This window comes from Budorcas taxicolor, chromosome 2 (genome assembly GCF_023091745.1).
Source record: "Budorcas taxicolor isolate Tak-1 chromosome 2, Takin1.1, whole genome shotgun sequence".
Lineage (NCBI taxonomy): Eukaryota > Metazoa > Chordata > Mammalia > Artiodactyla > Bovidae > Budorcas > Budorcas taxicolor.
The window spans coordinates 116,505,104-116,519,075 of record NC_068911.1 but is presented as its reverse complement, the minus strand read 5'-3'; positions in this window follow the sequence as shown (position 1 = coordinate 116,519,075).

The window sequence follows — 13,972 nt, the reverse complement described above, 5'->3', positions numbered from 1 at the left end:
TGGTAACTTCTGGCCTCAGAAAGTCCGCCTGGGCAGTGGAGGTGTGTGACAGGCCAGAAGATGGAAAGTGGGATCAGTGAGGTATGCTGGCCTAGCTGTGAGTGGACACTGGCCTGGGTGTGTTAATAGCTGCCCCACTTGCCCAGAGCATCTGATGGCTGCCAAGAGCCCTTTTTCCCCAGAAGGCAAGCTGGATACCAGAGGCAGTGTGGTTGGCCCCCAGGTTTCCCCCAGAAAGCCCCTGGGCAGTGGCCCATGCAGTCAGACCCTCCCTCTGAGGCCCTCTGAGTGCTCTCTGTTGTGGTCCAGCAGCTGGGGCTGGGGCCATAGGAAGTCCAGAACACACCCTGCAGGTGCTTCTCAGATCACCCCCTGCCCCAGCACCATGACCTGTGGACTAGGGGGCAGAGGGGAGCTGCGATAAGCCGACGCTGAGGTCCAGCTCTCACTCTGGGGCAAGGTGACCCTGGCCAGATTTCTAAACCTCTCTGGGCTATGTTTTCATCCATGATTGATGAGATGCCAGGCACTGTGTTAAGTCTCTTCACGCTTAATTCCAGCCAATCCTCGCCAGCTTCGGGGACAGACTCTTCTACCACATCTCATTTAATAGATGGAGGACTGGAGCTCTGGGGGGCTTAAAAGGTTTTGTCCCTTCGAAGTTGGAGTCACCACGCTCCATCCAAGGCTGGGTCCCATACTCAGGAGTCTAATAACCCTGTGTGCTTTTCCTGGGTCTGGTGTGGGAAGGAGCCAGCACCTGGGGGATCCTTACCGCCAACCCCATCACATCCCATCCCCACCACCCCACTCCTGGGGAGGCTGTCACTTGGAAGGAATGTCTCTGTCTCAAGTTAATTTCCCTATCTCCTTGCCCTTTCTGCCTTTGACCAGAAGGCAACCCCCCAAATTCCTGAAATTCCAGAAAGTTTCAAGTAAACCTCCTAGAGAAGACATGGCATCTATACCACGTGACCTGGAACAGGTCACACAACCTCTGCAAGTGTGGACACAGAGAGGTCAGTGAGTCAGAAAGCTTCCTGAGAGGGAAAGGGCCCGTCCCCATGGGGCTCAGCTGTGTAAGCTGGTGTGAGACCACCCTGTGCGAGGGGTGCACACGCATGTGTGTGGAGGCAGGGGTACATGAGGGTAAAAAGGCAAGTACACACACTCCCAAAGGCAGGCACTGAGATGCACGCACACACACACACACACACACACACACACACACACAAGCATACATCCTTCAGATGAGGCCTCTAGAGGAAGGGGTGGGCCAGAGAGAGTCCTTTTCACACAGCCCTGCCCAAGGCCCCCTATGTCTCCAGCCCATGAGGCCATCTTGGTCAGCTTGTCAGCTGACCTCCCGCAGCGCACAGGGTTTCCCGGGACAGTGCGCTTGAGGGTCCAGTCCCACATGCTGCTTCATCCCAGTCACAAGCCACAGCATCCTCTCTAAACATCCCTCCAGGGAGCCCCATTCCCTCAACACACCCAGGGGCCTTCTCAGCTCTGTGATCTGTGCCCCTACCCTCACACACGCACTGACAGACTCACACTCGCCACTGCGCACACACCGTTACATACATGCACACTCGCATGCAGGCTAGCAGATTTCAACCTGCTCTATCAGACACTGTGGCCCAGGATGTGAGGCTGGTAGCTCTGTTAAGGCCAATGCCCCCAGAAGAAAACTGCTTTCTCTTAAGTAAGCCCTTTTTCAACAACTGCTCAGTCTATCAGGGAACTTGGGGCTGGCAACTTGAACATCTTTCCAACACTCATTCACCAGACCTCAAGTTCAGAGTGGTCCTGCAGGTAGGCACGTCTAGATGAAGTTTAATAGACTTCTTTATTAGTATGGTTGTATTGTCTCCTACAAATGGCTGGTGATAGGGTTTTCTATTGATGGCAGTGGTACGGAACTGTTTCCTTCGCAAATAAATTGGTTTGGGACTTCCCTGGCAGTCTAGGGGTTAAGACTTCACCTTCCAATGAAGGGGATGTGGGTTCAATCCCTGGTTGGGGGCCTAAGACCCCACATGCCTCCCAGCCAAAAAGCAAAACATAAAGAAAAATAGAAACAATATTGTAACCAATTCAATAACGACTTTAAAAATGGTCCACATTAAAAAAAATCTTTAAATAAATTGGTTTTCTGGTTTGGGCTTTTTTTTTTTTAGTATATTAATCTAAAGAAAGATATTACATAAATACTGGTATAGGAAATTCCAGAAATTGGCAAGATATGACTCAGGCATCACCTCCTCCAAAAGGCCCTCATTGACTCTGCCCCCTGTGGACTACCCCACATTCTGGAGCCTTCCTGTATTTTCATGGTAATCCTGTGTTCACATGGCTGCCTTCCCTGCAGATGCTGAGCTCCATGAGCCAAGGACACAGCCCCTGAATCTGTCCCACGCCAGGAGCCTTGGGTCTATCAGGTCCTGGGGGGCCCGAGGGGTGATGCTTCCAACACCCAGATCCTGACTCTGCCTGGTTCTGCCACCCCATCCACACCCTCCCACGGCAAAGTCACTAAGTTTCTGCCATCTTTGGACATAAGCCCATCTGATGTATCAGCCCAGAGGCAACACATAACCCAAACCTGACCTTATCTTTCCGAAATGCCTTGACCTCTCTCCCGAGGCCTGACCCGAGTTCCCCACAGCTGGACGTGCCCTTCACTATGATGGTCCCCACCTCTGCTACCCTAAACCTGCCCACTTCTCCCCAGATCTGCCACCAGCCTTCCTCCTCCCCAGACCCCACAGGGCACCACGGCTCAGCCCTAGCTTTATCTGGGGGCCTACTGGAAAGCTCAGGGGTGTGTCCATCTCTCTCGCTCCGGGCCTCCTCTTGCAGTGGAGGGTGCTCACACCTGTGGCTCGCACCTCCCCCTGCCTCCCTGAGCAATCACTGGGCCTTTGAGCTGCTCTGCCCTCAAGACTCGCCCAGCGCAGTTCAGGTGACGCCCCTCCCCCTTCAGCCTACCATGGCTCCCCATCACTGGCAGAGAAGAGCGGGGAGGAGATCCCCATATCCCAAACCCCTTCTGGGAGCTAGAAACTGTGCAGGCGTTGCCCACTTCCTCTACATCACAGGAGGAAGGCCCAGGGAGTTGAATGTGAGCCTTCAGGAGAATGGCTTTTCGTCCAGAGGGCAACATGGGAAACCTGGATGGAGGCGGATGGGGACGCGTGGACAAGGACTGTCGCACGGGAGAGGAGAGAGGCCTGCATCTTATTGGAGTAAGGAACCTGGATGCTGGGGCCACGGAGAAGGTCAGAGCGCTGGTGCTGGAGCTGGCCATCTCCCTCTTCTTCCCCTCCCTGCTGTTGACCCACCACACGCGGATTTATCTGGGCTTCATCTCTGCTAATCCTGCCCGCACCCACCCACCTACCCACCCACCCATCAAAACGTGAATTTCAGGAGGGCAGGGACTCTGTCCACCTTCCCTGCCGGATCCCCAGTGCCTGGCACCCAGGCTCAATGCACAGATGAGGAACAACTATCCATTTATGCATAAATGAAGAACTCAATGCATTTTGCCCTATTTGTATTTAGGTAGACAGGATGGGAAGCTCAGTTGTGTTTTGTTTAGTTTTCACTCTTTATTTTCACAAATTTTATTTGTGTCTAGTTGATTTACAATGTTGTGTTGGTTTCACGTGTACAGCGCAGTGACTCAGTTATGTGTATACACATATGCATTCTTTTTTCCTGTTCTGTTCCCATACAGGTTATTAAAGAATATTGAGTAGATTTCCCTGATGGCTCAGATGGTAAAGAATCTGCCTACAATGTGGGAGACCCAGGTTCGATCCCTGGTGGGGAAGATCCCCTGGAGAAGGGAAAGGTTACCCACTCTGGTATTCTTGCCTGGAGAATTCCATGGACAGAGGAGCCTGGCCAGCTAAGTCCACGGGGTGGCAGAGTCAGACACAACTGAGCAACCAACACTTTCACTTTTCCTGTGCTATATACTAGGTTCTTGTTTGTTATCTATTTTATATATAGTAGTGTTCATATGTTAACTGGAAAGTCCACTTGCAGAGAAAAAAACAGCTCCATTTGGGGGCCTGCTGAGCCCCCTGCCACCTCTCCCCATCCAGTAGGTGATGGAGGCCAACTAAAGGAAGGATATTTGAACTGGCCCTGCCATTTGAATTTCTTTCTCTTCCCCTGAGTCTTCTCCCTCCCCAGACAGACCTGGAAGGGTCAGGCTTGCAGCACACACACCTCTGATGACCTCACCCCATTGCTGACCCCCACTGCTAACTCCTGGCCAAATCCCTTCCTCCTTGGCCTGCAGTGTCCAGGAGTGACACTTCCCTGGACACAGTAGGCAGGTAGGGACCTCTGTCCTTTTGTCCTATTTTCTATGGGGATGGTCAGCCTTCAAAGTCCCACAGACCTGCCCACCTGCGTCTGACACTGTCATCTGACCACAGCAGCGGGGGCAGGGTTTGTCCCGTGTCGGGGCTGCGGCCTCCGGGGCCCTGCACAGAGCCTGACACATGGCAAGTAGGCAACAAATATTTTCCAGTGAATGAAAGAATGCATGTCACCCTGACTGGCTTGTTGTCTTGGTCATTTAGAGAAACCTGGAGTAAAACCTCCACTGCCAGGTCATCACAATAACATTCAGAAGACTCATGATATGGCCCCCAAATGATAACCCTGTGTCATCCTTTGGTGCAATGCCTTTCCACAAGTTTCCCTGAACTGTCAGTGGCTCTTTCAGTTACCACCTAAACCGCTCGCCCAGCAGAACGCACAGCTGGCAACGCTCAGCTCTGAGGGGCGCTACCAGCTGGGGCTGGAGAAGCAAGTTCAGTTTCACTTCTCCTGGAGGATCCTCTGATCCAGGATGTGGCTGGCAGTGAAGACGGGTGGCAAGGCCTCTGGGGAGATGTGACCTCACCTAAGGGCGGGGGCGAGAAAGATTGCTTAGTCGGGGACATGAAAGCCCAGCACGAAAGCCAAGAGCTCCCAGGGTTCATTCCCTGGCTGGCGTTGTGGTGAGCCCTCCCTCAGGCATCCCATTGTTTCCTTTTTAAAAACACCAGGCCAAACAATGCTTCCCAGATCTTGCTCCTAGACCCAGCCTGGGAGAGCAGGGACTCCAGGAGCGGCTGGCTCGGCTCCCACCCCTAGGGCCAGGTGGACTGTGCTGCCAGGGCCCCAGGCTGGCCCCACCTCCCAGGTCACAGAGTCCAACTCTGCTCAAAACTTGGGTCATCCTTCAGGGCCTCTGAGCCTCTTGGGAGACCCCAAGCTCCCTAAGGCAGGGCCAGGGTGGTGTCCAGGGGCTCTGTGTACCCACAGCATGCCACTATCACTGAGTAAGGAGGAGAAGGATATTTCACTGTGCCCTGGTCCCAGGGTGGGGAAGATGCTGGGAGGTTGGGAGGATTTAATGAGTTGAAGTTATAGACCATGGCCGGTTCTCTCCTGGACTTGCCTCCGGAAGCTGGCCTGCGGGGCAGGGGAGGTGAGGAGCTGTTGGGGGGTGGGGTTCATGCTTGGCTGGAGGGGGCCCTGCTGCAGTCCAGCGGAAAGGACAGCAGCCTGCAGATGGCAGAGTCCGAGAGCCCCTGGAAGAAAGGCTGGACAGATCCACTCCAAGGGCTGGGCCGGCAGCAGCCGGCGGAAAAGGCCTTGAGTTGCCATCCAGAGTCCCCATACGCAGAGGGAGGAGATGGGAGCCTTGTAGAGAAAGAGAAAGACAGCTCCAGAATGGTGGCCCCAGACCCAGAGGAAAAATATTGGGGCGTGAACATGGCCTCCCATCAGCGGCCCAGCTGCATGTCAGCACAATCACCCGTTTTCCCCAATTGGCTGCATCTCTGTTCTCACAACCCAAACGCCCCCACAGCCTGCACCCACGCCCTCCCTGGCCATATTGATTTACTCTGCTTTCAGGGGACCTGTGGCCCCAACAGACGGGCTTCTGCCTCCTGCCTCCCACATGGAGTCTGTCTCTTAGCCAGCTGCTGGGAGGCACCCAGGGAGAAGGAGGCCTGCTTCCCATCCAGTCTCTCGGGAGTCTCATCATTATTAACACTCAGAGCAGCTGTGCAGTCCATATCTTGTGGTGGAGTCTGTAGCCTCCATGGGGTGGAGGATCTTATTTTCAGCTACTTCCCAGGGCCTACCACATCATCAGGGCTTTATATTCACGGAGCGAACGAATGAGTGATAGAAACTTAATTTTCACTGACTGCACACTGGGTCAGAGAAGGCAATGGCACTCCACTCTAGTACTCTTGCCTGGAAAATCCCATGGACGGAGGAGCCTGGTAGGCTGCAGTCCATGGAGTCCTGAAGAGTCGGACCCGACTGAGCGACTTCACTTTCACTTTTCACTTTCATGCATTGGAGAAGGAAATGGCAACCCACTCCAGCGTTCTTGCCTGGAGAATGCCAGGGACGGGGGAGCCTGGTAGGCTGCCATGTATGGGGTGGCACAGAATGGGACAAGACTGAAGCGACTTAGCAGCAGCAGCAGCACACTGGGTACGGTCTGACTGCTTTTCCTGTATCATCTCATTTCAACTTCACAGCAAACTAAGGGGTGGGTACTTCTCTGGCCCCTACTTTACAGATGGGAAACCAAGGCTCAGAGAGGTTAGGTGGATTGTCCAAAATCACTCAGGCAGGAGGGAAGAGAGCAAGGACATAATTTTACATGTGGATTTTTCTCCACCTTGGCTTGCTTTTCCTCTTGGAAAGTCTTGGGGAAGGTGGGTCCTCTTGCTTTTTGGGAACATCCCACCATCTGAGATGCTGGTACACCTGGAACTCAGGGTGTGTCATACGCCTGCATCCCAGGTTCTTGTCAAATTCAGTTTTGCGCTGTGTGCTGCAAGCCCACTGGGCTGAAGGAAATAGTAAATCCTTCACACTTTAGTTAGTTATGAACAGCTCTCGTGCCTGGCAGTCAGCTTCAGTGAAGCTGGTTGAGCCTACCTGCACCCTCGCACCTGTCCTTGAGTCCACAACCCACGTGACACACTGACCCTACCCCTTGCTGCTTGCCAGCTTAAGCCAGGCTCTGAACTGGGAACTGGCCCGTGCAGACCCTAAGGATCCACAGAGCAGTCTCCCCATGGGCTCTCTGCCAGCAGCAGCCACAGAGAGTAGGGTGTACACAGGAAAGAGGCCCCCAGGGGGCTCCAGGGAGTGTGACCAGCTCAGCAGGGTTGGCTATCACTGATGCCTTTGTGGTAGAAATAAATTCACAGGTGATAACTCCATCCCCAAATGAAGTAGTAAATATCGTGTCCCTCCAAAACTGGGGACCCAGGAGAGAGATCTCAGTGAGGACTTGTTGAATTGCCCAGCAATGGGTGAGTTCCCATTCAGATAACCTTCCTCACATCCTTCTTGGGGCCAAGGCGTGTCTGAAGAGTAAATCATTGAAAGTGCTGTCCAGGTTTCTGTGTGAGTTATGCCCACAGAGCCAGGCAGTGTTTAGAGCACCTGCACCCCTTTCTGCCATAACCCTCTGAGGCAAGGGGAAGCCTTGCCCTGTGGGAAGCCCACACACGGCCCCTGGCCCTCCCCTCAGGTCACCTGGGACAGCTTCCAGCCTGCCCATAGGGTTCAGCGCCAAGTACCTGCATGGCCAAGGCCTCATCTGTGGCTGTAGGGTCAGCTTTCAGCCCGCCTCAGTACCAAGAGAGGAGGCTATTCCCAGGGTCATCTCCACCTCCCCTGAGCCAGCCAGGGCAGAGATGGGGGTGGGGGCAAGATTTCTTCCATCTCTACATCCCAGGAGCATCTTTTGTGGGCATCTCCATGGGCGGGACCAATCTGTCTCTCACAACTGTCCTGCCAGGTAAGCAGCCTGGACCATCATCCCCATTTGACAGGTGGGGAAACTGAGGCTGAAGTCATCACAAGGCCAGTGTCAGAGCTGAAAGCACCTTCAGAGCTTCTGGCCTCCAAGACAACCAGCGCCTGCCCATCGCTGACTCCCTGGGAGAGAAAAAGCAGCTGGATAGGATGGTCCATAGCCTCGCTGGACAGTGAGCCCGTCTCTCATTGGTGCCCCATGGTGGGCAGAGTCACCCCAGAGATGCTAGAATGAAGCATAGGAAAGGGGAGCTGCCCTGCGTTCCAGTGAATCCCTTGGAGTCAGGTTTGTGTTAGCACCAGCGCCGACCGCAGGATGAACTCAGGCAAGTCACTTAACATTCAGTCCTCATTCTCGAGCATGCCCATCTACTCACACACACACACACACACACAGCCATGTGCACACGCAGCCCCATCCTCCACCGGTGCTCCCCAAGTGCCCTGCGTGCATGTGTGTGTGAGTGAGCTGGCGGGTGGGTGGGTGCCTGAGTCTCTGGAGCTTGCTCAGAACCCCCCGCTCTTGGCTCAGCATCCGTGGCAGCCTTCTGCACAGGCAGCTGGCTCTGGAGGATGGTTTGAAGGCTTCCGGAAGAGGCCTGTCCCCCAGAAGCATCCCTCCCCCTTTAGCCTGCCTGTCAGGGGCTTCCCAAGCCCCTGCTGAGATCAGGATGCAGGGACCCCAACAGTGACCCCACAGTGATTTCCATACACCTTCCCTTATATCCTCCCAACTACCCTGCAAGATGGGCAGTGATTCTTCATTCACCACCCTTGCGGTTGCGATAAGAAAACTCAGACTCAGGAAGGTAGGGGGAGACACTCAGGCCCCAGGTGAGAAGTGGCCGCACCAGCATGTCAGCCCAGCTGACTTGGGTCTTCCCATCAAACCGGAGACCAGGCCTCAGTGAAAGAGAGGCTCCAGAAGGCTGCGAGGGAGCCCAAAGGAGAAAGAGAAAGGAGCTTCACTCTGGGACTGTGGTGGCCACCCTGAATACAGTGTCTAGATTTTTAGTTCTGTTGTGGCAGTCCTGAAGCTGTCTAAAGCAGTAAGACCTAAAGATGGACAGAGCTGTGTTTTTGCCAGATGTGCACACACACACATTCAGGCACACAGGCACACACACCAGACTCACAGACACACACACACATATACATACACACACACACACACACACACACAGATAACACACAGACACACACAGAGATAGTCATACACACAGAAACAGACACAGACATATAAATACATACACGCACAAAGAGACGCAGACACAAACATGGATACACACACAGACATATGCACACATATAAACACACACAGACACACACAGATAAATACACAGATACACAGACACACACATGTAGACACATGCAGAGACATACACACACAGAGACACAGACACATACACACACACAGACACACACATAGAGACATACACACACACACACAGATACAGACACACACACAGATACACAGACACATACACAGATACACAGGCACACACAGACAGACCTATACACACACAGAGACACAGGCACATACAGATATACACACAGACATATACACATACACACACACACAGAGACACATACACATACACAGACACACACACACACAGGTGCCCGTGATGAAATTGACTCCATGAAGATGCAAGGGTCTGCAGGCTGGGATGTGGGAGAGGGTTCTGATGAACAAACCCAGGAGATGCCCATGGACTGGGACAGGTGACCAGACTGGCACCCGACACCCAACTTCTGAACCTCTCCAGACAACTACCATCCATTCAGCAAATGCTCAAGGGTCCCCACCTCCAGCTGGACACACTAGCTCACCACCCTAATTGCATTTCAATCCCCATGGTTACACAACATCCTGAGGTGACCCAGAGTTGGAGATGGAACCCAGGTCCATCTGACTTCACAACTTTGGGTGCTCTGGGTTTGGGGAGGTTTCATATGGGCTCTGAAGGGAGACGTAAGATGCTCTGTAGTCCAGGTCACATCCCAAGAGGAAAGCAGGGAAGACAACACGGAAGCAGTGGATGGCCAGGGACACCTCTTCACAAGGACTGCTCTAATCAAGGCAGGTCACAGAGAAGTGCCAGGCCTGTGTGTGGGCCCCCTAGAGTGTCTATAGTCCTTTCAGCCCAGGGTCCTGGGCTTGGGGACTGAAGTCAGCCGTCAGGGCCATTGAGCCACTGGGCCTGGGGTGCTTGTACTTTTGGGGAGGTTGAGGCTGATCAGATGCTGGATCAGAGTCATGCACTTAGGACCTAAAGGCTTAGGTAGCTTTGCTTTGGCCAATATACTGTAGTCCACAAATAACGTTTAAAAAGTCATCCTAGTTGCTGACATTTCAGAATTAGGTGACTGTTGAGAATCTCCCAGTCCTCCAAGGCATTTACCTGCTGTAGGTGCATAATAGCCATCCACGATGGAGAAACCATCGCCCACCTCCAGCTTCTCTGCTCATCTTCCCAATCCTAGTGGATCTTGTTAGATCTTACTGGTCATATGCCTTCCAGCTCACAGATGGTGGGAGGTTCTCAGGTGAGCAGACCTCTTTCCAACTCTTCCCCAAGGTTCCTGGCCCTGCAATAGGCCTCCAGTTGTGGAAGACGTGCAAAAGCGTGTGATCACACGTGCTAGGGACGTTCCCTCTTGTGGGCAAACATAAACTCAAACTAAATGAGATGGGGCATCTCAGCACTGAGATTCTGTGATGCTATGAGTAGATGAGAGGCAGAGAAGAACAGATAAGGACGAGAAGGAAAGGAGAAATGGAACAGGGGGAGATGTAGCCTGGAGGCTTAGAGGTGACAGAAAGGCGGCAAAGCTGCTTTTGGGCATCTCACTGTATCTTCGATGGTTAAAGCTGGTGGCTATGACTGCACCATTTGACTAATGATGTATAACAAATCACCCCACAACCCAGAGGCTTAAAATAACAACCGCTTATTTAGCCCAAGGTCATGCAGGTCAGTAATGTGGGTTGGACTTAGTGGGGAGATCCTCTGGTCTTTACAGGTTGTAGGCTGGTCCTGGCCAGGTGGTTAGGTATCAGCGATGGGTCATCTGGGGACTGGTGGTGGTCAGCTAGGAAAACGATGGGGACAGAGCCAAGTGTCTCTCATCCCCAGAAAACCAGCTAGGCAGAGTTTCAAGAAGGTGAGCAGAAGCTTGTAAGACCTCGAGACCTAAACTCACAACTGTTTCATGGTTCCCCTGTCACATACTGTTGACCGAAGCAAGGCACAAGCCCTACTCAGATTCCAAGGGTGAGGAAGCCAGGTCCACCTCTGAGGCAGGAACTGGAAGGATGCATCACATTGTGGAAAGGAGTGGATAAGACAGCCATTTTCATATTCATTCTATACAAACAGAAAGCACATGGAGATGACTTAAACAAGATAGACGTTTGTCTTGCTGTCATCGAAAGAAGTCCTGAGCTGGCTATCCAGAAGTGTCAGGGCAGCTCCTCAAAATCTCTGGGGATTCTTGACTTCTCCCAGTATCTGCTCTGCCGCCTCAATGTAAGGTTGCCTTGTGTCCCAAGATGGCTGTTGGAGTTCAGCCATCAATCTTTATTCCAGGCAAGAAGCAGAATTGGGGTAGACAGAAGAGGCAGTATGCTAAAGAGTATGCCTTCCAGCTGAGTGGCCCCAGCAAATCTTTTCGTGTCTTCTTAGTCAACACTAGCTATACAGGGGGACAGGAGATGTGCTCCTTGAGCTGGGAACTTGGCCATCGGGAACAAATCAGGTTTCTATCAGAAAAACAGATATAGAGAATGAATACTGAGCATGAAACTAGCAACATCAGCAAAGGGAAGAGGGGTAGAGGGGAAGGGAGGAGTTAAGCCACTCTCCTTCTTGGCATTTTACTTAAAGGCCTGAGGACTGTTTGCTAAGTTGCTTCAGTCGTGTCTGACCCTGTGCGACCCCATAGATGGCAGCCCACCAGGCTCCCCTGTTCCTGGGATTCTCTAGGCAAGAACACTGGAGTGGGTTGCCATTTCCTTCTCCAATGCATGAAAGTGAAAAGTCAAAGTGAAGTCATTCAGTTGTGTCCGACTCTTAGCGACCCCATGGAGTGCAGCCAACCAGGGTCCTCCGTCCATGGGATTTTCCAGGCAAGAGTACTGGAGGGGGTGCCATTGCCTTGAGGACTGTTTAGAGAGCGGTAAATCACTTTTTTTCTATTACTTTATTTGTGAAATTATATTACGCATACAAAAGTGTGTATTAAATGCATGTGCGTATTAAATGCATATGTGCATTTGTTAAAATAAACATCCATGTACCCAAAGAATGATCAGTTGCCACCCCACCAATTGAGCCTGTGGACTCAGGGCAGTCCTTGAATCACCCACAGAGAGGTCTCCCCCACATAGCAAGTCTCCCCATAGCACCCACCACCCCAGGCTGAAAAGCTTGGGTGGAGACCCCAGCCCTAAGCAGGGCGGCCTCATATCTGGACATCACCTGCAGGAAGTCACAGTGGTGGTGCCATGCCATGTGGGGACAAATCCTCTCTGCTCCCCACCCCCGGACCTGGGCCAGGTTCAGCTGCACGTCTCTCTCACAAGTCTCGCTGGCTCCAGAAAGGACCTCCAAGGACCCTAAAGGGAAAAATCAGTTCAGTTCAGTTCAGTCATTCAGTCATGTCTGACTCTTTGTGACCCCATGGACTGCAGCACGCCAGGCTTCCCTGTCCATCACCAACTCCCAGAGCTTGCTCAAACTCACATCCATCGAGTTGGTGATGCCATCCAACCATATCATCCTCTAACGTTCCCTTCTCCTCCTGCCTTCAATCTTTCCCAGCATCAGGGTCTTTTCCAATCAGTTAATTTGGTCTTTTCCAAAGAGAAAAATAAACGTTGGGAAATGCTAATGTCAGAAGAAGGTGATAAAACATATGGTGCAGATGAGTCCCCTCAGGTCTGCCCCAGACACACAGGCCCCCAGGATGACTTCCTGCCTAACAGTGATTTGCCTTCATTTAGTCAAGGGGCTGGACCCAGACCAGGGCACAGAATGGCTTGGGTACCACAGCCTCAGCATCAGCATCCAGGCAAACCTACGGGAGTCAGAGCCGAGTGGCAGCTCCCAGAGGGTGCCCGTGCCCCAGCCCAAGGAAAAGCAAAGCTTGCTCCATTTTTTGTCCAGTGGCTATTGACCAGACACCCAGTGGAGCCCGCTTTTTCTGCCAGATTCCTATGGCCATCTCTGGGGGCACAGTGCTCTTAGCTGATGCCAGACAGAGCAAGCAAGAGCCATCAAGAATTCTAGAGCATGAGCCCTGCTCCTGTGAAATGAATACTCTGTGTCAATGTCTCCAGAGGTGTCAAGCAGGGGCCTCAAACTGCTCCAACAAGTGTGCTCCTCATATTTGGCTCCTAAAAAGTATTTCATTCAAAGAAAAGCCTCCCAGCTGTGAATACATGAATGAATGAATGTTTGACAGCCATGGGCTAGAAGATCACTATTGATCTCCCCCACAAGGACTTAGTAAGAGGGTGCCTGTGTGGACAAGCACTGTGCAGGGTGGGGAGTCAGAGAGGAAAAGAACCAGCCTTGCCCACTGTCCCTGGGCAAAGGGTCCAAGGAATTCTATGAGGGAGGAAGACACACCCATCAGAAATTAGAAAGAGATTCAATAGCAGACCTTGCACCCGTTCCTCACTTGTTGGTCCCATCCTCCCTTCCACCAGTGCCCTGACTCTGCACCCACATTCCACCACCCAGCAGCCACTCCTGTCTTCCTTCTTGCAAGCAGGCCAGCAGGGGCGGGCGGCAGCTGACTGATGCCCCAGGAGTGATGGCACCCCTCCTTGCTGGTTATCAGTCCAGATGTGGCATGAGAAGGTTGGAACGGAGGTGTCAGGGAAGGGCTCATTTGGCTCCTTTCTCTTTCTCCTTTCTCTTCCAGAAAGAAGGGACCCTCTCATCCTCTTCCAGCCACTGTCCTGCAGAGAAGGGAGCCCAGAGCCACTCAGAAGTCTCACTCCTGCCCAGAGGGGCTGCCAGCACACAAGGAGGCAGAGCTGAGGGACCTGTGAAGACCAGACTCTAAGTCTCCCACGGAGCCCTGTGCTCCCAGA